This window comes from Balaenoptera borealis, assembly GCF_965194805.1.
Source record: "Balaenoptera borealis genome assembly, chromosome: 14".
Taxonomy (NCBI): domain Eukaryota; kingdom Metazoa; phylum Chordata; class Mammalia; order Artiodactyla; family Balaenopteridae; genus Balaenoptera; species Balaenoptera borealis.
This window is the reverse complement of record NC_138875.1, coordinates 14551683-14576890: the sequence shown is the minus strand read 5'-3', so window position 1 is coordinate 14576890 and position 25208 is coordinate 14551683. Positions and strand designations below refer to the sequence as shown.

Below are 25208 nucleotides of genomic sequence, written 5' to 3'. Positions count from 1 at the left end.
AATTAAAATTATAATTCAAGTCATATTATTTGAGAAGTTGAATTTTTTAGATGAAATTTAAATAACATAAAGTTAACCATTTTAAAGTGAACAATTCAGTGGCATCTCTATTTCCAAAACATTTTCATCACCCCAAAAGAAAACCCAGTACCCATCACGGCTGCTGAAAAATATTTCCAGTCCACTTAGTTTCTACTGTTCTACTGGCATTTATTCCTCAAGTTGGAATAACTTGGGATCAGTTTCCTTGGGACTTAAGAAGTGTGTCTTTGCCTTCTATTACTAAATTTTTCCACAGGCTGTAGACCACTGAACCCTACCTTATCTTGACTGGCCTAGAGTTACATCCTCAACCTTAGCCCTCAGGGTTACAATTCCCTGCCCCATGTTTGTCCTACTGACTAAATTCACTCTCCACACAAACAAGGACCTCTACTGGGTTTCCAGAATTATAAACATATTATTGTTAGGAGAGATCATAGAGAAGACAAGACTGCTGGTTGACCTGTGGGCAGGATCCTGGCAATCAGAGGTGCCTCACCCCCTTCTCTGTGCTTGGAATATGCACCCCCCCTTGCTTTCCCCATGCTAGAAGCTGCCCAAGGACACATCCTTGAGATACTAATATGTTGAGACCATCTGGATGATTTATGTGACTGAGCCCAATTAAGGATTATATAAACTTTTAAGATTCTAGCAGATGGGTGTGGAGATCTACTCATCTTGTGGCCACCCAAGACAAACCCTGTATGTAAGTTCCTGTGCTCATTAAACCTGCTGCCTACCAGTCAGGAGTGGTCTGCCTCTTTCTTCAGTCTCTCCCTGCCCTCCAAGTGGGTGGTGGGGATATTGGCTGGCTTCAGATTACAAACAGGAAGCCCCTGAGGAGGCTGCAAGCCAACAATTATGTGATCTTCAGCTATTCCATTGGCTAGTATATGCAGAGCAACGTTAAAACAAACAAACAAAACAAAACAAAACAGAACAGTGGTGTTAGGGTGAGAATGAAGCCCTTGTCTTCTTCCTGATTTTAATGGGAGTATATCTAGCCTTCTTATTAAGCATGATGTGGGCTTTTGGTTTATATTGTTTGTCATGTTAAGAAACCACCCACTTACTTCTAACATGCTTAAACAGTAAACAGCTAGGAAACAGAAAGATTAGAAATGGGAGATGACCCAGACTTTAAGAGGTCAACATGGATGAACTCCACTTACAGCCTCCCAATATATCTTCTGTGCTGTAAACCATAGAAATTCCTCCAGGGCTCTAGGAAACTATTGTATGATGTTGTTTTATCTTACTTCTGTTGTGTTTTACATCATGTGTAAAGCCAGTTACCTGAAAACTGATCTAAGAAGTTAGATGATTTTTCCTAAATTGTGATCCTCAAGTAACTTGTTTGAATTCAAAATGCAGACTTGGATCATTGCAGATCCCTGGCCTCACCTCAAACCTACTAAATCACAATATCCATGCATGGCCACAAGGAATCCTCCTCCAAAAATAAAAATAAATCCCACATTACTCTTAAGTACAAGACAGGTTGAAAGCATTTGTTTAGATGGGGTGATTTTATAATAGAAATCGTGTCTAATAAAGCCCATCTATGTGTGTTTGCCAAAATTATTCAATGAAAAAAATTGAAGATTCCAGAATCCTCTTGCCCATACAAAGACCATCACTTTATCCATCATGACCTTTACACACACACACACAAAAATACCATGCAAGGTGAAAATGATATAATAGAAGTATTAAGTGTGCTCTTAACCCTACTAACCTACTAAAAATATTAAGTAACCAGAGGGCTGGGATCATGTAGCAGTTGTCTGGGTTTCTAGTATATCGCATACACTTGACCCTTGAACAGCATAGGGGTTAGGGCTGCCGACCCACCTTGCAGTAGAAAATCTGCTTGTAAATAATAATCGGTCCTCCTTATAATCCATTCCTCTGCATCTGCAGTTTCTTGTTACCCTTGGATTCAACCAACCTCGGATTGTGTAGTTCCATAGTATTTACTATTGAAAAAAATCTGTATATAAGTGGGCCCTTGAAGTTCAAACCCTCTTGTTCAAGAATCAACTATATATTGTTGAATGGATACATAATCTATTGTATTAATACTATTGTACCCATTTTTATAAGCTCCAAAGAAAATATTCTAGTTGACATTTTTATTCCATGCCATAGAATTGTTTGGTATTTAGAAATGATAAAACCTGCCAAACTGCATCTTGACAATAAATTTTAGAACAAAATAAGCAATCATGTCAATGAGGCTTTTAATAACTGCTCATGATACAACAAAGCATTTTAAATTATCATGAAGTAAGCACTTCATTTACATTTAACTAGGCATGGACTGTATACTAATTAAACCATCACAGTGAGGGATACATCATCATGTGTTAAAAATACACAGATAGTTCTTAATTGGAATTCTTATACAGGCTTTAAAAAGGGGAATGAAGATTGCATTTTAATTTTAAACTGTTTTGTCAAGATGTCTGTTCTAATAGTTTTAAGAGACAACACTTTCAATCAGGGTATCCAGTCCACAAGCTGTTTTTGTAAATAAAGTTTTATTGGAACACATCCACACCCATCTCTTTACTCATTGCCTGTCGCTGCTTTCACACTCTGAGGCCAGAGTTGCATAGCTGCAACAGAGACTGTATGAACTGGAAAGCCTAAAGTAATTACAACCTGGACATTTATAGAAAAAGTTTGCTGACTCCTCCTTCAGATGAATTCAAATTCAATTCTGTGATATATTGTATGTTCTTGAATAATTTATTAAGCTTCTATTGGTCTCATTTTTCTAATGAACAAAATGGGAATTAAAAGACCTAATGTTTATAAATTTCCTGGTGCATAAAAGGCATTCAAATTATTCTTAAGAGAGTATTTGCTTATATCAATACATTCTCTACAGCTTTTTTTTTTCCTGCTTATTTGGCACTATTCAGATTTGCTTTGTAGATTACTAAATATTATGTAACTATGCCACTTATTCCATGAGTACATTAAAAAAAAAAACTATTTACAATAGGTGCTGAGTTAGAGCCTGAGGATACAACTATGAACAAAAAAAATGTGTTCCCTGTCTTAATGGCACTTATAGCCTAATAGAAGATAAGGATGATTTGCATAAGCAACTATGTGACAGCCTGTTAACTGCATGATTGAGAAAAGACAGACACAGTAGGAGCACCTAATAGTTTTGGCACAGTGTAAGTATTCTAGGGCTTCCATAACAAAGTACTGAGGACTGGATGGCTTAAACAATAAAAATTTAGGGGATTCCCTGGCGGTCCAATGGTTAGGACTCAGTGCTTTCATTGCCATGGTCCAGGTTCAATCACTGGTTGGGGAACTAAGATCCCACAAGCCGTGCAGTGTGGCCAAAAAAAATAATAAAACAATAAAAATTTATTTTCTCACAGTTCTGGAGGCTAAAAGTTCGAGATCAAGGTGTCAGCAGGGTTGGTTCCTTCTGAGGGCTCCGAAGGAAGGATCTGGTCCAAGCCTCTCTTCCTGGCTTAAAGATGGCCATCTCCTCTCTGTATCTTCCAATCGTCTTTCCTCTGTACATGTCTATATCCAAATCTCCTCTCCTTATAAGGACATCAGTCATATTGGACTAGGTCCTACCCTGATTACTTCATTTGAACTTAAGTAAGAAAGACCCTGAATGCAGAGCTCTAAAGACCCTATCTTCAAATTTGGTAATATTCTGAGGTACAAGGGGTTAGAACTTCAACATCTGAATTTTTGATGGCTCATGTTTTTAGGTTTTCTATATTCTGATTTTCTATATTCTATATACTGATTTTATGGCTATTTATTCTGTCAATTTCTGAGAGATGGGTGTTGAAATTTTCAATTATTATTGTATATTAATCTATTTCTCTTTTGAGTTCTATCAGTTTTTGCTTCACAGACATTTGCAAATAGGACTGAAAGCCAAGTATCACTATTCCAGAGCTCTTTAGTGAATGTAGCCTACCTACATGTATGAAGTATTCTCAAAAACAATCTCAGTAAAAGCCACTATTCAGATATCATGCATTTCCTTGATAGGTACTGAGAGATTCCTAAGACGCTAGGTGAAACTCCAAATTCTGTTTTCCAATTGGCATATGGTATAAAATTTTTTAAAATGAATCTTCAATTAATATGGACATATATGTGGCTGTGAATCTAATACATTCAGGCTTTGTGTTGTCCTGCTCCCCCTGATTTTTGTCCGTTTGTATTCCTGAACTGCATGTCAAGAGAACGGTATTTTAAAGTGAGTAATTTTTTCTGTTTTATTTCTTTTATGGTTAATTCAGTTACCTTATTTTTAATAGGGAATAATTACATCATTTGTCCCCTAAAGATCCCACCTAAGCTTAATATCCTGCCATTTGACTCGAAAGATACAGGTCCCAGTATCACATGAAGAACATGTGAAATGACATGTGAATGATGTGAAAGACCCTCTCTTATGCTTCAAAAGCCTCAGTTGTTACTTAATGACCTTTATAAAAATAGTATATATATATTGCAAAATACCAAATTACCCAATTTCTTTGGATTATGTTTACTTTCCTAAGATCATTTAGTAACTTAGTTATTGCCACTCCTTTTCCCCTAAAATGAGTCTTTATCAATTTTTATAATATTAAAAGAAATTAAGCATTGGGGAATATTTTACAGTGTTAGACAGTGAAAGAGTCAAACAATATATTTGTACCTTTGTTTAGGGACATGACAATACAGTGTCACTCATGTTCATTTAAACATTCTAAGTGCACATAAACATTAACACCCATGGCATCTTAAAATATTTTGGCTTTATCATGTCACAGATTATTTTATTTAATCTCAGATCATAAAATATATGAAAATTATAGCTTTCTAAATTTAAGTTAATTTGACACAAAAATGATTTTATAAATGTTTTGTGAATTTCCTTATTCCATTACACATTTATAAAGAGTATAATTGAATAGAATAACAGATGGCGAAGAAACATTATGTAGCTATAATGCTGCATAATTCTATTGAATTTAAATTCATTAAAACACATGTCATTTTAATGGTAGTGTCAGTATACTGAATTCTACACATCTAAATTATGCTGTTTTATAGAAACATCATATTTTTCAATTAGAATGTCAAATATTGCAATCTATAAATGTAAACAGTTTGCCCCACTCTATTCTGTTGCAAAGCAGACACATGACAAATGGAAATATGTATCATAATCCATTGAAAACACTGATATTCCCCATATTTTAATCCAGTGGAGCTAGTGACTTATAACAGTGAGTAGAGATGGGTGAAAGCACACATATGAGAGAAAATATTCATGTGAAACTGGGAATTGCTTTTCTCATGGAATCGAATGGCAAATTTTTTTTTTTTTTTAAGATTTTGTGTTTTTAAACTTATTTGGCTTTTTAAAAGATAGATGGTATAATCATTTGCTATTAACATGTCATAAAATTCAGTCTTTAATAAAAGAAACAAATTTAACAATAGCCATAGCTTTTTAGTTACTTTTGAAAAATCGGATATACAGTACTTTGTTATGTCTTCTAGTGGTATTCACTTAATATCTTCATGTCACATTTGAAAAATAAATGCATAAATTGAAAACGAACTTACTAAACTGGTAACCATATCTTTAAACTGATGGCCATGCCTGTTGGGATATCTCCTTTTGACCAATCTTCTTGACATCAGGAAGCTCTCAGGGCTAGATAGTGAGTTCTGCCCATGACTAACTTATGCTTGGGTGCATTTTCTTTATAGTCAGCCAACAAGGATAGGGTCAATCATCAAATTTAACTTCCATGTTAAGCAAAAATATCCAAGATTATTCTAGAAAAATTTGTGGTTCCTGACTCTTAGTATACACAGAAAAGAAAAATAATCCTGGCTTATTTGAAATTCTTAACGGTATTTGCTAGAAGCCAGAAAGTGGAAATCAGTGGGATTCTGGGCAACATATAAGAATAGCAGGAAAGGGGGCTTCCCTGGTGGCGCAGTGGTTGAGAATCTGCCTGCCAATGCAGGGGACACGGGTTCGAGCCCTGGTCTAGGAAGATCCCACATGCCGCGGAGCGACTAGGCCCGTGAGCCACAACTGCTGAGCCTGCGCGTCTGGAGCCTGTGCTCCGCAACAAGAGAGGCCGCGACAGTGAGAGGCCCGCGCACCGCGATGAAGAGTGGCCCCCGCTCGCCGCAACTAGAGAAAGTCCTCGCACAGAAACGAAGACCCAACACAGCCAAAATTAAATAAATAAATTTTAAAAAAATGGTTAAAGTGATAAATTAAAAATAAAATAAAATAAAGCTATTTAAAAAAAAAAAGAATAGCAGGAAAGGACTAATATTGAGCAGGTACTGTGGTCAGAAACACGTATTATTTACATGCTATTATAACACCCTTGTGCAGCACTATCATTCTTTCTTTTTTTCCCTAGGTAGAGGAGGAAACCAAAGTTTGAGGAAGTGAAATAAATGATCTGATATTACACAGAAACTTACAAAACTAGGACTTGAATATCATTCTAATCACAGCATTGTCTCATTGAAGCAAAACAAAACTATCATGTGAAAAAAATTCCAAAGACCCCCATTTACCATGAACATCCATTTTAAGGACACCAGAGTTTGTTAACCATAGATTACTCTTCCCAAACACTGTATTTTCCATCCAGTCCTAACGCCAGCTAGAGATGACCATACTCTTCCCTTGGAGCTTTCACGTGGAGCTATAGAGACATGTATGGATTCATTTGTGTTGCACGGTTGAAGGGCTTCCTGTCTAAGACCCAGTAGTACATATTAATGGTGAAAAATGAAGAGGACTGACCTAATTAGTGAAGGATGTCATTAAAATCTATGTTTTTAGTTTTTCAATTTTAAATGCTGCATCTGTATTCTTGGATATCAATTACTAGTTGTTTTTAGTTAAAATATCCTTTTTAAAAAATTAATCTACATTTCAAATTGAAGTCATCTACATATAATACACAAATGTATTTTAGTTAAGAAGTATTAAGATACTTCATAATTATTAAGTTATCATAATCTAATCACCTTTAAAAAAAATAATGCCAGGTATATCATGGTGAAAGTGCTACAGGAACACATAAATGCTGGAGACAGAGCATACTGGAATAAGCCCTTTGTAAGCAAATTTGGTAAAACCAAATAGAAGCATGCTTGTATCCAGTGATACATAACCTTACATGTGACAATAAATGCAAGCAACTAAGAATCTGCACACATTATGTGGGTGTCTTAGTCAATTCAAGCTGCTACAATAGAATACCACACACTGGGTGAAGTAAACAACAAACATATATATCTAACAGTTCTGGAGGCTGGAAGTCCAAGATCAGGGTGCCAGAAGATTTGGGACCTCTTCTTGGTTTGCAGACCGCCATCTTCTTACTGTATCCTCACAGGATGGAGAGAGAGCTCTGGTCTCTTACTCTTCTTATCATGGCACTAATCCTATTGTGAAGGTGCCAGCCTAATGACTTCTTCTAAACCTAATTACCTTCAAAAACACCCCACCCACCCCGCCCCAAATACTATCATATTGGGGGTTAGGGCTTTGACATATGCATCTTGAGGGGATGCAAACATTCACTCCATAACAGTTGGCTATTGCCAAACTATCTAAAAAATTCAGTCCTTTACTATTAAGATTTATGGACTATTTTTAAATTCTGGCAAAGTACACCATGTATACAAATTTGAAGAAATGTCATGCTACCAATAAATATGATAATTAAAAAGTTTTTGGAATATTATCAGTAAATAATAACTGAAAAAATGAAATTTTATGAACTCTGGCTAAGATTATATATAAAGTATGTGTGGATATGGGCAGGAATTTAAGAAGTGGGAAAAAATAAACTTCTGAGATGAAATTATGGGTACTGTTTTTCTTCTTAAACATTTATTATTTTTGTTCCTTAAATTTTAATGTGCCGATTGGGGATCTTGTTAAAATGTAAATTCTGACTCAGTAGATGTGAGTAGGGTATGAGATTCTTCATTTTACAAGCTCCCAAGTGGTATCTGTGCTGGTGATCTGAGGATCACACTTTCTTTAGCAAAGGTCTGTACTAGTCAGTTAGGTAGAAATTGGGAGAAAAAAGGGATGTAATTATCTATTACCCCAAAAAGACTCCACTCCGTTTTCTCCTTGCAGAAAAATGGTTCTTCTGGCCACAGTCTTGGGAGAAAAATCATTGGAAAGTGAGATAACCTCTCCCAAGTGATGACTAAAATATTTTACCAAGAATTTTGCCTATCTTGCTCTGCTTCATATCCTGAGGCCTAGAAAAATTTTTGGCGGTGATAGGTACTCAGAAGTAGTTGTCCAAACAATCAACAAAGAAAAGTCATATATTTTTTTTGAATCTTAAACCTCTTTCTGGCACCCCGGTCTGTGGCAGCCATTCCTCCATCTCTTTTGGCTACAATCACTAACAGGTTCTATTTTCTTTTCTTTTTTAGTTAAGGACAGTACTCATGATAGTCTTAAAACCCCTTTCCTGATTTTTGCTTTTGTTATAAACCTCATAAATGAGACTAGCTTTGAAAATGACTTTTACCTAATTGATACACAGTGTTTTTAAAAGGGGACAGGTGACCTCCTAAAGCCCCTCTGTTCTAAATGTTACCCGATGGCAGGAACCTTGAGCTATTGTTGTTTGCTGCTGTATTCCCAGCACATACAATATTCTTTGCCCTAGTTAGCATTCAATAAATATTTTTGGAATGAATGAGTGAATTAATACCCATACCAATTTTGTCTTTAATTTATTAATATTTTATTCATGATGGATTTTTGCATTAATTCTGATTTTTAAAAATATTATATTAAAATTACGTATCTTGACTACTGAGGGTTTTTTTGTGTAGGGAGGTTGTTTCCTTAAAATGTTGCACCAGAGGCAAGGGCCTCCCCTTAGTTCTGGGTCTGCATGTGCAGTATCTGCAAATGAAATGTTTAATTATTTAAAAAATATATTTTTGCAACAGTAATTCAAAATAAAATATTTTATGGAATAAATATTTAGTTTCCTAAGGTGTTTAATAAGAATTGAAATTTCAATTTGTCAATTTAAACATGAGACAATATCTACCTTATTACAATAGAACAAGTGAGAAAAAGATGGAGGTGGGAATAATAATTAAATAATGCTTTTCTGCACGTGAAGGTCAAATGAAGCCATTTTATTTGAATAGCGAAGCGTGGCAGGCTCAGAAGTACCTCTGCCTGGGCAGTCAGTATCCCATCAGTATCCCGTTTGGAGGGCAAGGGGATACATTGTCAGTTCCTATTGTGCGTATGAACTTTCAGGAGTTTCTCAGTAACCACTTTGGGTGGTGGTAAAGCAAAGAATGGTTATTTCCACTGTGGTTTTCACGGAAAAATCTTGGGAGGGGGTTGCTTAAATTTACTTGGTGAATCTGAAGGTGCAAACTAAACACTTAGGTCTGGGACTTTCTGTATCCCTTGAGCTGCCTTAGTCATTGTGCTTTCTCTCCAATTTTCCTCATTCCTCTTACATTCTCTCTTATCCATGAAACCGTGGTCACAGGAACACACAAGGTGAAAAATTAACAGAATCTCAAACCATTCAGTAACACTAACAGCACTTTCTATCCCAATAGCTACTTCTTACACCCTCTAGGCTGGTTTTCTCCTCAAATTATCCACTATGGTAGACAGCTTATGTTATTTATAGACTGAAGGACGTGCAGAAGGACATTTAGGTTGCAAATCCCAAATCCTGATCCTAAACTCTGCTATGGTTAGTAAAGTTCTGTGATATTCATGACTCAAATAATAACTTTAATGACTGCACAAACCTTCTAACTCTACAAATCTTAGAAACTCATTCAGCAAGTAGATGCCATCTCTAATCCCCGTTTACTGATATAAACATATGTTAAAGGCATAGACAAGTGTGCATACTCTTCCAGCGCTGGCATGGAAGCTCTCACGGAAAATTTTGTCATGATGTAAAATCAAGAAAATTATTCCTAGACTGTCAGCTATACATTATTCAGTATCAATTAACACGTTCCACACTATGCTTTCTAATGCCATTTAGCATGCATTCATACATTATGAGGAATACTACCTATGATTGCACATCATGCCATTTAAAGTCAGCTTCCATTAGATACTCCATATGCTGAAAGTAAATGATAATATTAATTCAGAATCAGGCTGAAGATAGATATCAAATCACATTTGGATGTCATGACATAGGTCCCGTACACGAAATTTCCTGATGACTTCCTTTACATGGCTTCATACTGGCCCAAACACCTGGAGGGAAGGTCTCAATAATTTAGGGGCCTCGTTTAGAGAAATACACACACATACATACACACAAATGTTTTGGTGCCTGGAACCTCCTCTATATATATAATCAATTCTCGTTATCTATGGTAGTTACGTTCTATAAAGTCACTGTGAAAAATGAGTTAGTGAATACGGAACCATTGCTCCTAGCCAAAATACCTGTGAGCTTCTGATCCTATAGGATCAATACATAACCTTGTTTTATTCGGGTTTCTGTTTAAAGACACCTTATTTAATATATATTGTTGATTCACTAACATTGAACTCATGACCAACAACACAACTCATGCCTGGATGAAGCTTATCTAACACGTATTTTTTCCATTAGGCACATCACAGCCTTCTCCAGCTTAGGGACAGTAGATAGCACTTCAGCACTATGCTTGGGGGTCATTTTAAACAGAGAAATTGCTGACAAAAAGCACAAAATGAGAAAAACGCAGCACTTAATAGATCATGAACAAGACACTTGTTTATAGTGTTAGAACTGAAACAAGAAGGCAGAGAGCTGCCTTGTTTGACTTCCACTGGGAACATTCATGCCAAGAGACTCTAGTTTTTTTTGCTGCTTTGCACATGTCTGTGAAGGACCGCAAAAGCACCATGCGTATTAAATTGGGGGTTGCAATAAATTTTATCGAGTAGGCCCATTTGCAAATATGGAATATACAAATAATGAGGATTGACTGTGTATATTTATATCCTTGTCCTATTTTTATTGTCTATTGATATTGATGTATTCTCTTTGGAGACCACCACTGATAGTCCTTAAAGGACAACTGCTCCCATGGTAAGTCTCCAAAATCAGTGCAGGAAAGTCATCCGATCAGGAGAAGCAACCATATTAGTACACCCAATACTGATAGTAAACACATATGTCTGCAGAAATATAATTGTATAAATCGATCTGAAGGACCCCTAAATATGACCTAATTATTTTTCAAAAGTAGGAAAGAAGGGCAAGATTACATGGTCAGTTACCAGTAATGTGACGAGCAGAACGCAGCTCTCTCTTCTCCTAAGACTTTTTTTTTTTTTTCTCGCAAAATCACCTGAGCTTCCAAAGCTATGATCTTTTGAGCCACTGGGATTTTCATGCCAACAGCTTGCTGCTCAGCAATACACACATATTCCCTTAGTGTTGTGAAGAGACGTTTGGGCCATTTAAAAATCTGTACTAGTCATAACAGTGAAATGGAAATACTTCTCTAATCTGACATCCATAAGCAAGTAAATAACTTGCTAATAAAAGTGGTCGAGAGTGAGTTTATTTTTGGCTTTTTTTTGAGCTCTGTAACTAGCAAATCATTTGCAAATGCAGAGATTATATTTTGTATATCCATCATGTGGATAAATATAATCATTTTTTACACAGCAGAATAGAGTGAGCGTATCAGAGCAAGTGAACACAGCTTTTAGGACCTTACATTTGGTTTTCCTTGGCACCCCAAAGGCCAGATTCTTTGTGACTTGCATCAGAGCTATTTGGAGTAATATTATTTTTGATCAGAGTATAAATAACCGAGATTAATTGACCATATATAGCAGGGTCAATAATAAATTATGAACCACCACATCAATTTGGACAAACAACCTTCTTCAGACTTCTCTTGGCCTTCATTCTAATGAGAAATTAAACCATTTATTTTTCCTATCTTCCCTTCTATAATGAAAATAATCCAATATGTCATAAACTCTTACCAAAATTGGAGTCACAGATTTCATCAGTACAAAAGAATATGACAAATCATATCCCGCTGCATCACTCCAAGCTGTATCCTTTAGTGTTCAAAGGAAATATCAGTAGGAAAAGCTGTCTTGCCCTAGAGCATTTCCCACATCTCACAAGGTCTTGATGCCAGCAGCCCAGATGAAAACAATGTGGAATCATTTCTTCTGACCTCCCTGCTTTCTTGAGGACAAAATATTTGTCTCTTAAAATAGCCATGTCTCCAATTACACATCAACAGGAAACTATGAATTTTCACATCCCAAAATACCGCAACTCAATCAATAACCCTTCCGTTCTAAAATTCAGAGCATCTGTATGGCGTCCCCTAAAGTATCAAGCAATTATACCTCCTCCCTTTAAAAATTTCCCTAGTTCATTTATTCATGTGGCTTCTTCCTCAACAGACAGTAAAAGTCATGAGCACCCAAACAGGAAAAGGTTGCAGAAAGCTCTAAAATTAGTGCCAGTTTCCACTTCTTATAATCAATTCAAGACCCCTAGTCGGTCTAAATAGCTTAGATTAAATTATTAGCATTTCTCGATTATACAGATTTAAAAACAGCAAAAACAACAACTTGATGTCCAGCTAACTAAGCTATTGGACCAATTTCACACAACAGCAGTCAGTACTGAGCCATAATTCCTAATTCCCAGTGCAGTGTTCTTTCCATGCCTTTTACACAGAAGAAATTGAGTTTTATTCTAATTTTAATTAAAGTCTAATCTAATTGTAACTAAAATATAGGTAGCAATTATAACGTAAGATAGAAAACAAACATCTACTTGATGGTCTAGTGACTGAGGCTGGGATTTCTCATCCTGAATATCTGATAGGAGAACTTAAGCACTTATTGTAAAGAATCTCAGAAAATTCTGCAAAAATGTCAAATCTCAAAGAAAAAATAAAGCTATAAAAGTGTGTCCTTATACATGCAAATGTACACATGGATGAAGGAATATTGTAATGGGAATAGATGTGTATTATAACCTAGTAAATGGAACTTTTCAAGACTAGACCCTAAATTTAGAGTCATTTTTAGTCTCTAACAGGCCTCAGTAGGAATTAGAAATAGACCTCTCCTTCAGGTAAACTCAATCCAACAAGTCTTCCAATTTAGGGTAAAAAGCATGGCTAGAATTTAGCACCATGTGACTCTTTGACCGGGCACTCTTACATAGGACACTGTCTGCATGATACATGTGTCCTATATAGGTCTACCTAAGTGAATGACTCCCAGCCCTCTAAAATTCACTTGCTACAAATTATATTTACCAGACAAAAACACATAGATGGAATTAGAACATGCTGTTCAGATTTCTTATGCTATTTTTAGGATTTGAATATGTTTTTTATTTCTCTAGTCATGTGTATATTATAAAGCCTTTGTAAGAGGTTTGAATCACCTCTTATTTTATGTATTTAAATAGGCTTGCTGGTATATCATGAAACATACCATCTTGAATTCTAGAGACTATAAACCACAACCGTTTTAACACGCTTTCCAGCTCCTGGACCCATTCAAGCTTTAGTATAAAGCCATGTGAAAGTGAACATTCAGAAGCAAAACTATGAGCAGAAAACAAGTTAATACACATTTGTTGGGTTGGCTGGAATTTAAAATCATAGTAAAATTCTGATACACCTGAAGTTAGTCATTTGCCTTTTTTGAGGCAATCAAAATTCAAGATTATATATAGATATCATTTGGATTTCCTTAATTTTTCTTTATTACAACTGGAAATGAATTGTAAGTGAATTCATCTTTAATGCTCCAGTATTGCTTAGTATCATTTTGTAGATAATCTCCCAAGATGTTATGATCATCCATCCATTTGGTATCAAAAATATTTAAATGACATTCAGTCCAGCAACTAAAATGAAACTTATCACACACTTAAAACTGTAATCTCCTGGAAAGCAAAGAATTTATGGCTCTTGGCTTCCAGAAAAGTGAAATAGCAGCTTTATGTAGAGTTGATTCTATGGCTACAGAGACTGCAGGCATGATTTGAGGGAGAAGTGTTTAATATTCTACAACAAAATGTTCAGACATATCATTTGTTCACTTTCCTCTTTTACTTACAACAATGGGATTGCCCATCAACCAGTGACAAAATGTTATCACTACCTTTCAATTTATCTGTAGAGTGAATCACAGCTGAGAGTGTGAGTATGACCTAAATAAATTGATACTTGGCTCTTGGGAGATGGCATGCTAAGTAATAATATTCCAGCAGGCAGTCCTTCGCCACAAGTACGCACTTTGTCATTTCAATGGTTATTTGATTTGAGAGAATAGAATCAAGAAATCTCTGGATTCTAATTTAAGACATTTAACAGAGAAGTTCAGAATGACGGTTAAAGCAACAGAGCTTCCCAAAGCTTTCTAATTTAGAACTGCTAACAAATCTCTATTTGAATTGGAAAATTGTCTTCTTCTTAACTGGTGAAAGAAATTGGGGAAGATTAATAAAAGGGATTCTAGGTAGAACAAGGTGTGCTTTCATTCCAGAGAAAAGACTAATAAGTTTATATGTTGAAATAGCACATAAAAAGTAAATGATGAGCAAGACAAGATGGAAGAAATACCTTTCATTTTCTCTCTCCTGCCAATCACAACAAAAAGCCCTAGACAAAAATATACAAACGACCTGTGAGCAGAACTCTGACAACCTCAATCCCCAGTCAGTGCTAAGAAGACTGTGGTAGAGTCCTGTCTTCTGAGTAACGCATAAGTGAAGCAGAGGCTCTATAAACTAAATTGACATTTGAACCACAGCCCACACAAATGAACCAGGACTTCTGAACATAACAGGTTGACTACCTGCTTAAATAGAAGATTTAAATAGGAATCAGAGTCATATAACATAACAGTCAAAATGTCAGGATACAGTCCAAAAGTACTTGTCACTTGGAAAGTCAGGAAAATCTCAAGTCAACTGAGCAACTACAATCAGCAGATGCCAACACTGAGATCACATGGATGTTGAAGTTGTCAAATAAGTATTTTAAAGCAGCTATCCTGGGCTTCCCTGGTGGTGCAGTGGTTAAGAATCCACCTGCCAATGCAGGGGACGCGGGTTTGAGCCCTGGTCCGGGAAGATCCCACATGCCGTGGAGCAACAAAGCCCGTGTGCCACAACTACTGAGCCTGCGTTCCAGAGCCCGGGAGCCACAATTAGTGAGCCCACACGCCTCGAGCCCATGCTCTGCAACAAGAGAAGCCACCGCAATGAGAAGCCCACGCACCGCAACCAAGAGTAGCCCCCGCTTGCCACAACTAGAGAAAGCCTGCACACAGCAACGAAGACCCAACGCAGCCAAAAATAAATAGATAAAATAAATTTTAAAAATAAATAAAGCAGCTAACCTAAAATCGCTCCAGTCAGCAACTACGAACATTCGTAAAACACAAATGAAAAATTAGAAAAACACAGCAAAGAGATGGAAGCTGTAAAGAACCAAATTCTAGAAGTTTAGAACTGAACATACAATAACTAAGAACAAAGAAACTTAGTAGCAGAACGATTGTGAGAGGAGTAAAAGAGTGAACTTGAAGATAGAAAAATAGAAATGATCCAATGTGAACAACAGAGAGAGAACAGAATTATAAAAAGTGTAACTGATAAAATGTAAAATAAACCACAATATCCTATCACGTATGCATTAGATTGGAAAAATATAAGAAGCATCACTGTGTTGGTATATAGAGCAATAAGGTCTCTAATAAACATTGCGTTGGTGTATAGAGTAATACGGCACTTTGGAAAGCACGCTGGCAATACATATCTGGTAGGTGATGACATGTATAGCATCTAGCATTTCTAAGATTCATATTCTACAGAAATTCTACCACATGTGCCCAGAGAAGTATATTAAGTTGCTAATTGGAGGATTGTTTGTAAAAATGAAAAAAAGCCCTGTTTATTAATTGAAAAGATATATTTTAGACCATTCAAACATTTCTTGAATACAGAATAATTAAAATGAATTAGTTACATTTCCATATACCAACATTTAATTTAAAGCTGAGTGAAAAAATGCAAATTAAGTAACATTTCAGAGTATGAAATGTTTGTTGCTATTTACTATTAATGTAAAAAAATTTTTAAATGATACCACATATTTATTATGAATATATAAAGATGTAGGAAAGTATAAAAATTATATACTGATTAGTGGTTATGTTCTGATTAGTGAGAACTTCTTGGCTGTACTGAAGCTGACTGTGTTTGAAAAGGGCTTTAAAATACACTTCAAGAACTATGACTTATATTTTTATTTTGAAAATAATTGAAGCCTAGCATAATATTAATATTCTGTTAAATCTGATAGTCCAGGAATGTTTGTCATATTTCTCCTGTACACTTTTTATAATAGTTTTATAATAGAGAGTTTAATACAGTACACAGTGTTTCAAATAGTTTATTTTTCTAAAAAGTATAGCTCTCTTGCAGGCCTCCTGGAGCACCAGGAATGAGATCTATGCCCTGCAGAGTTCAGATTTTCTGTGTTCCTTAGTCTCATTCTAATTTTCTCCTAACATGTACTTCTTGTTCATTTACCATCAAGATATCCTGAGTCTCATTAGAAATAGCTTAACTTAATTTAGCTCCTTCATTTCCAAGTAACAGACATCATACATAATTTTCCAGGAAGATGGAAACCCCAGCCAACAAGAAACTGATGTCTAAGAAGAGGGTAGCTTCACTTACTTTCTCTTTCTACTTAGAATATTTATTTTAATTTATAATAAAATATTTAGTTCTGACACTATAATGTAGAAATGTAGCTATTGGTGGGAGAAGCTAAAGGTCAGTTCAAATCAAAAGGAGTACCTAATGGCTGAATAAATTTTAACAATTATTTTAGGACTAATGATATACATCATAATAACAAAAATAATAAGTATTAGTTATTGATTTTATTATAGCTAGATATGGTACAAAATAATTTACAATGCATATCTCACATGTGAGAGATTACAAACGAACCAGATCTTACGTAAGAATAGAACACTGACCCACGATTTGTAGCGATGAGTCCAGGAAGCCAAATCATAATCTCTGTAGCAATTAATCCCAAGAATCAGGACTTAAAAACTGCCAGCTTCCCTAATTTTTACCTTTGATTCCAACTTAGAGACAACTGGAGAAACCCAAACATGCTCTCCTCATTACAAGGATGCCCCACTTCTCATTAGTCTGCCTCTGGGTTTCCTGGCCAACCACACCCAACCAGGGCATACTTAAAATCTTCCGTTTTTTCAATAAAAAGCTTTTACACACTTCTGCCTGCCTCTGAGTCTCTGAAAAATCCAGGTGATGGCGCCCGACTCCCTTCCTATCCTATGTATACATAGTCTTCACCTGTTCTTGTTGGATGGTCTTCATTTATTTCCATATGTGTGTCATGAAATTTACTCCTCCTGAGACCCTTATAAAGAAAGGCATTATTGTTCCCATTTGAGGAAAACGAGGCAAAGGAAAGCATATGTAACGTGCCAAAGTACCACAAAAAGAAATTAACGAGACAGCTGTGATTTGAACCTATAAAGTATGATTCCAGAGCCTCTACTCTTAGTACTATGAAAACTGTATTAAGCTATCTTAAATAAAATTACTCGTGTCAAAGGGGGAAAGCTGTGCTACAGTGATGCACATCCTCTAAAATCTCAGTAGTCTAATATCACAAAAGATTAGCCTTCCCTTGTTCTCCATAAACACCGCCTACTGCTTGAAAGCTCTGCTCCGCATCTTTTCACCTGGAACCAGGCTTCTCACACAGCCATCATTGATGGCCAAGGGAAAGAGAGAGCAAGGCCATTGCACACTGACTCGTAAAGCTTCCACCTGGAAGTGGCACCCGTCACTTCTGCTCACGTTGTTATTGGCCAAAGCAGGCCACATATTCACCTAATTTTTTTTTTTTAATTTTTTTTTATAGCTACTTTATTTATTTATTTTTATTTATTTTTGGCTGTGTTGGGTCTTCGGTTCGTGTGAGGGCTTTCTCTAGTTATGGCAAGTGGGGGCCACTCTTCATCGCGGTGCGGGGACCGCTCTTCATCACGGTGCGTGGGCCTTTCACTATCGCGGCCCCTCCCGTTGCGGGGCACAGGCTCCAGACGCGCAGGCTCAGTAGTTGTGGCTCATGGGCCCAGCTGCTCCGTGGCATGTGGTATCTTCCCAGACCAGGGCTCAAACCCATGTCCCCTGCATTAGCAGGCAGATTCTCAACCACTGCGCCACCAGGGAAGCCCTCACCTAATTTTGAGATGCAGGAGGTACTATCTTTCCATGTACGTGGGAAGAGGAATGATTAATTCAGCTACTGAGCAAAATAATATAAACAGTCTTTGTTGTTTAAATCCTTTAATCATGTTATAAATGAAAAGGTCTCTGACTCCTCTTCAAAGTAAAGACAACTTCAATGGTAAAAACACAAATACTCTTTCTTTAATTCTCAGTGTACTTAAGCCTCAGTAATATGAGGGGATTTTCAGTAAAGTAGATTCAAGTGGTTTAAGGAGACAGTTGTGTCTTTGAACGCAAATAGACCTATAAATATATATCAACAACGTAGAAATTCTCATGCTGGTTATAAACCTCATAACAAGTGGTGTCTGTATACTTCCAAACTCAGCTGGTCCCTGACTTAGTGGCCTCTGATATATCAACATCATAACTAGTGATGGAAATAGAATTCCTTCTGGAGCTTCTTTTTATCTTGGGTGACTTAGTTCAGAAAATCGTTTTATTATTTTGTCAAATAAATAGTATAGTTCACTGAAGAAGAAAATATTGATAAGCCAAAAATTAAATAAAAAAAAAAAAGGTTTTGCATGATTATTCTACCCAGCAGTAATAGCTATTAATGTCGTGGTGCTCGGGGCTTCCCTGGTGGCACAGTGGTTGAGAATCTGCCTGCCAATGCAGGGGACACGGGTTCGAGCCCTGGTCTGGGAGGATCCCACATGCCGCGGAGCAACTAGGCCCGTGAGCCACAATTACTCAGCCTGCGCGTCTGGAGCCTGTGCTCCGCAACAAGAGAGGCCGCGATAATGAGAGGCCCGCGCACCGCGATGAAGAGTGGCCCCCGCTTGCCGCAACTAGAGAAAGCCCTTGCACAGAAACGAAGACCCAACACAGCCAAAAAAAAAAAAAATGAATAAAAAAAAAAAAAAAAATCGTGGTGCTCTGTAAACTTTTACTTCCCGGCATCAGCACAATGCTTGCCACGTAGTAGGCCTTGAATGGATTTTGAATGAACAAATGAATATGCATATTCACATTTAAATATATGCATTTCAATAAAAATGGGAAGATACTCTTTTAAACAGTATTCCCTTCCAAAATGGATCTATAAATTTTGAAATGTGTTCGAAAACTATACAAGGAATTGCTCTTAAAAGCAAACAAAAGATAGGTCTTTAGACAATTTAATTTGGGGTATGAAATTACCAATCTGAATATTTACATATATCAAAGATTCTCAGTAGTACTATGTTAAAGAAAACTGCTTAATCTTGGTGAATTCAGGATTTCCCAACCTTACTAAACAGATTTTTTTCTTCATATCAGCTGATTCTAGAAATATAATCTTCTCTCTTACATCCTCATCACAAAAATCTCATCTTATCCATGACCCTAAAATAGGCCACTTTATGCCCTCTGTGACCTCTTGTACCCTGCAGCTACTGCTCACTGGGTCAACTATGAACTTCTGATCCAAGGTAGACACATGAGAGATGGCTCAAAAATATAAGAATTTGGGCACAGGAAGTCAACTGGAAAACAAACGGAAAATCTTGGGGGTTGAGGCCATTGTTTAAGGACAATATGTAAGTAGATCAATGAACTGAAAAACAGATTAGAGAGAAAGTGAATAGTGAAGCAGATACACAATGAGAAGCAAAGTCAAAGAGACAATTACTATTTAGAAAGAGAGAGAGAGAAAGAGAAGTTACCTGACAACCAACGCAATTCCCCTGAGCCTAGCACACATTCACAATTGAATTCCAAAGATTCCCTTACTTCTTTATGTTAAACATCATTTTAATCAAACTTATTTTTACCAGTAGTTAAACAAAACTACTGCCATTTTTTCTTAAAGAGTATATAATATTACACTGAGAAGTACCATAATTCATTTAAACCATCTCATATGTTTGAACATTCAGGTGGTTTCTGACATACATCCTCATTCGGACAAGTTCAGTTAAAAAAGAACTAAACCTTCAGGCCACTTGTCTCTCACACCTGTGCACCTGTGTGTCTCTCCCTTTTATTTTTTCTCTACTCCAATCAAGATGAAGCAGGTTTTAACCCTGCTGCCTTTTGTCCCTCCTACCCTATGTAGCAACTCTCAAGCACTAGTTGTCATGGGAAAATAGAGTCTTATGGATGTACCTGTGTCATCTAAGACTGCCAGGCTGCATTCTGATATGCTAAAGAAAATCCCCCCTCTCTTGATAAAGCCGGGTTTTCAAGCTTATTGTCCTGCTGCCAATTTAAACAAACAAACAAACAAACGAAAAAAATCTCGTTTGACTGGCAAAGCTGAAAAATGACTTCCTTGTTTCGGAGAGTATTTATTGAAACCCAGAAAGTCATTTCTTCAAAGGGGAACGAGGATGGGGAGAGGAAAGCCTCTAGAACAACAATATTTACATGATATGGAAATATATCTGAAAATGTTTTTAAGCACTTTTTCTATTATACATAATTTATTATAGGTTTAAAGCAATATAGGCAAAAACACAAAACAAGTATGAAAAACAGAAGAATAGGAAAACATATAGGAGGATGTCCTAAAGTAAAAATAAAAGAAAATAAAACTTTATAGGCGAAATACTGTACAGAGGGATAGCTTCTTAGCAAGGATATGAATATTTAATATACACTGACATACAGCTTTACTGCTGATATTCAAGTTTTTTTCATGCAGAAAGAATAACTTAACACACTTGATTTTTTTTTTTTTTTACAACAGAATAGAGACACAAGTCCATATCCTTTGTCAGCTTGAAAATCTTCACAGTTAGAAGCCAACAAAGGTTTTTAAATCAAGGCATATAACCGCAGGTTACAGTTACATTGTCTTCCAGTAAGACATATGTGCGTGCTTTGGAATGCAACATTTTATCTTCTACCATCAGGAAAGTGTCAAGAGATCTTTCCTAAAAAGATGCTGAACCTTTGGCAGGCACAAGAATGAGCTACTTAAAGGCCCATGTTACTACTGTATTTTGCTTCTTTCAATCTTTCGTGTGAAGATCCCAGAGTGTATTTTTTATTATTTTGTGACCTGTTTTTCTATCAACGTGAACTAGTAACTCCTCTGGATGATGTCAGACTCAAAATAAATTTAACCTCATGCATCCCATTGATGATAGAGTTCGTTTGTAACTTGGCCAGTCCTCTTTTCTGCTATTTAGCTCTTTACAAACACAGGGACAGGTGAAAACCTAAAAAGGTGAGGGTGTGCAAGAATAAATTATCTTATGTTCACCTAATTCCACAGAAAGCACGGCACTGAAGTACACTGTGAGTTAAAGAAGAACCACTAGACTGGTGCTTAACTTTATTACTGATGTACTAGGCAGCTTTAGCCACTTTATTACATTTGCTAATTAATTAATTTGTTTACTTTATTTAACTTTATTTTCTGAGTAGAGTTGAAACATATTACAATCTTCTTCTCAGCCAAACTTCTAAGGCATGAAAGTCTCCAATATCATAGATAATCAGAGATGGCAGACTCCAGATCCTGAAATCTGGAGTTGAAAATGTATTTTCTATTAAGTTCCTTACATATTTACTTAATTGACCAAGAGCTTATCTCCCTTCCTGAAACCTTATAATTTCTTTACACCTGAAAATCCTTAACACTTTAACATAAGGCTCCCTGACTCATATCAGTTTCAATCCCAGGAGGACATTTTATAGGATGCTATATAAATATCAACTCTTTCTGCTTTAAAATATCTGGCACAGTGTCTAGCTCATATACTATGGTCAAGTCTTGAAGAAAGAAAGAATGTCCTTGCTGGATGAGAATTTAAGTACAATTTGAAACCTGAGTCTGACACTTCAAGGGATGTGCATATTCTAAAGCATCTGAAATAACAAATCCAAAATAATTAAACAATTCTCAGTTCAAATAAACTGTCAAAGGACACATGCTGAACATTATCCAATTTCTAAACTTCCTAATTTGACTTCTCAAGAGAAAGAAGTTGAAGGAGGCAAAGGTTCATGACTTTTTGGTATCCATGACCTGGGGTATTTCCCCCAAATCTAAAATGCTGTAAGAACGATAGAATGGGATTGGTAATTCTAATTTTCCCAGTAACTCTTAAGCAATTAAGTCCTACTGAACTACCTAAATATCTATATAATCTGATTTCCTGCTACCGCTCTTCACGTGCCTTAAACCCAACTGAACTTTTACTGTTATTACATTCTTACCACAATTTCTCTTTTGCCTGTGCCATTTCCTCCTCTCTGAAATGTCTACTCTATTCACTGCATGTCTATATTTTATCTGTTAGTTAAGGTCCAGCTCCTCCAGGAAGCCTCCCCCAGTTTGGAGTATAAATGCCTTTGAAATCTGTAGTGATCAGCTGTCCATTTCCTGGCACAGTGCTAGATCCCAGAGCAAGTCTCCACTGCAGGGGAGCAAAATTTGCCAGCTCGAAGTGTGTCTCTTTGGCATGAGGATCGTCTGGAGCTGGTTCTTGAGAAATAAAAGACTCAGGAAGTTTTTCTTTTTATCTCCTCCTTAACTACCTAAAAGACTTTAGATGGGGAGCCTGCCCCGTGAAGACAGCTACTACTGAAGATAAATTCTTTTTACGTCGGAAAGACTTGCATGGCCTGGCAAATATACGTTTACCAAACCTCTGCTCTTTTCATCTGCCTATGACCTGCCTTCCTCCACTTAGAAGTCCCAGATCCCTCACCCCTCAACTGTCTGTCTGTGGGTCTCATGTGCTTATGGAGCCCCTCTATTGTATGTATGTAATTAAATTTTTTTTTCTCCTGTTAATCTGTCACATGTCGATTTAATTCTTAGACCATCCCAAAAAGCCTAAAAGGGTAGAGGAAAAGCTTTTCCTCCCCAGCACCATCTTTCATAGAGTTTGTTATAGAACAAACATTAAACAAATTGTTGTATCATTAATTACGTAAGGTACACTAGACATAAATCTCTCTGATATTTGCTTTGTTATTTTTAAATGTGGAGATTTCGACTGTTTCCATTTTGTGATTATCCTAAAGTTTTAGCTGCTATTAAAAATGTAATTTTTTTCTGATGATGCTTTGGTCTTATTTATATGTTTTATCATTTCATTTAAAAAAAAATCTGCATGCCTTTTGTACCACTCTATTTCTGCTTTATTTTCTTCTAAACTGTACTTTTCATGTTTGTGTGTATGTATTGGGAATGGCATTCTTCAAAAATGATTTCTCCATAATCATTGCATTGTCCTAAATTACTCCTGCAGTTCTTTGAATTCTTTTTTCCCCATAAGAGCTTCATACATCTCATCAATAGCTGTTTCTAGTGATTGCTAAATTTTACAATCATTTTTATTTAAAATCTAGTGTTTGTATATTTACATACAAGTTCTAAGGTGACTTCAAAATAAATACAGTGCTATACTACCACCTAAAGTTATAGAATATTTGTTCCCGCTTTTTTTGGTTGAGAATTGTATCTGCTCCAAAAGCAGTTTTTGTGTTATTTCTATTACAAATTCTTCTCTTAGGATCAACTTATTATCCTGTTAAATTGATTCTTTCTACAGCTAGAGTAGCCTTTATTTGTCGATATGGTCTCTTCTCAAGTCAGAATTTCCACATTGCAGATGAATTTTTGAACAATGCAAGTAACATTTTCTTTTGCCATAGTTACCCAGCTTTTTATCAAATTGTAAATATGAGTTAGAGAATGGATTCTGGCGTGGAAAGCTATTAGGAGCAGTGAAGAAAAGCAAGGTAGGTCATTGAAGTAACTAGAGCCTCACAAAAGTATGTGGATGAGGATTTAATGCTATGAGGAAAAGTTTCAAAACTAATCAAGTAAGATAAAACATTGCCACTTTTCAGCAGAGAAAGAAACTGTATGAGAAAAAAATGAAGTGAAGAGGACTAAATAGCTCAGTCACTTGCTTGGAAATTTATTTATTCATGTGGATAATGGTAATTTTTAAGTGAGAATGTGTATCACAGAGCACTTCCTCTTAAATGGATCCCACAGTGTTTAATATTTACTCCTATTAATAACAAAGTAGGTTGAAAAGAAAAGTAGCAGCAATTGTTCAGCTGCTATAGTTATACTTGATAAAGAAAAGAGGAGAAATTATTTAACTAGAACAAATATAATAACAATAAAATGGTCATAAAATTAGGATTAAAAATGCCTTGGTACACAATGTGTTCATATGAACAGAGATATTATAGGAGAGAGAGAAAATGCAAAGGGAATCTAAAAAAGTAATTGGAAAAGGCTATTTAAAAAATATTTTTTCTGAACACAAGAAATAAGTATGGATAAACAGGACGATCCTTTTAGTGCAGGGATTCTCAGTACAGCACCAGTGACATTTTGGGCCAGTTAATTCTTTGTTGTGGGGTACTGCCCCATGCATTGTAAAATGTTTACCAGCATCCCTAGTCTCTACCCATCAAATGCCAGTAGCACCCCTAGCCCCCAAGTTGTGATGACCAAATGTTTCCAGACATTGCCAAGTGTTCCCATGGATGGGGTTAGGGGGAGGTAAAATTGCTCATGGTTGAGAACTATCGCTTTAATGCAATATTCACATTAAACAAAATCAAAACAAACCAGCTTCCTTAGTCACAGTACTGATTTTACTTAAAACAAACAAACAAAAACCAGATATTGTCTACAGTTTTAAAGCCTACTGGGGAGATATTAACCTTTACCTGTGGCACAGGTATTGAATGCTAGAGTTAAAGTATTACACATTCAATGCATATTTTACAAATGAAAGAGTTCGTAGTTGTGCCAGCAAATCCTAGGCTGTTTGCCTTTAGCAGCTG

At 36.2% G+C, this 25208-nt stretch overlaps 1 long non-coding RNA gene across 1 annotated transcript; it reads right to left on the bottom strand.

Annotated features, from left to right (window-relative positions):
* Positions 1-10497: 10497 nt before the first annotated feature.
* On the bottom strand, positions 10498-22789 carry LOC309610322. Its single transcript, XR_014233851.1, has 2 exons — positions 18402-22789; positions 10498-18050 (listed from the first exon to the last, which is right to left on the bottom strand). It is a non-coding gene; the product is annotated as an uncharacterized lncRNA (long non-coding RNA).
* Between the last annotated feature and the right edge of the window lie 2419 nt (positions 22790-25208).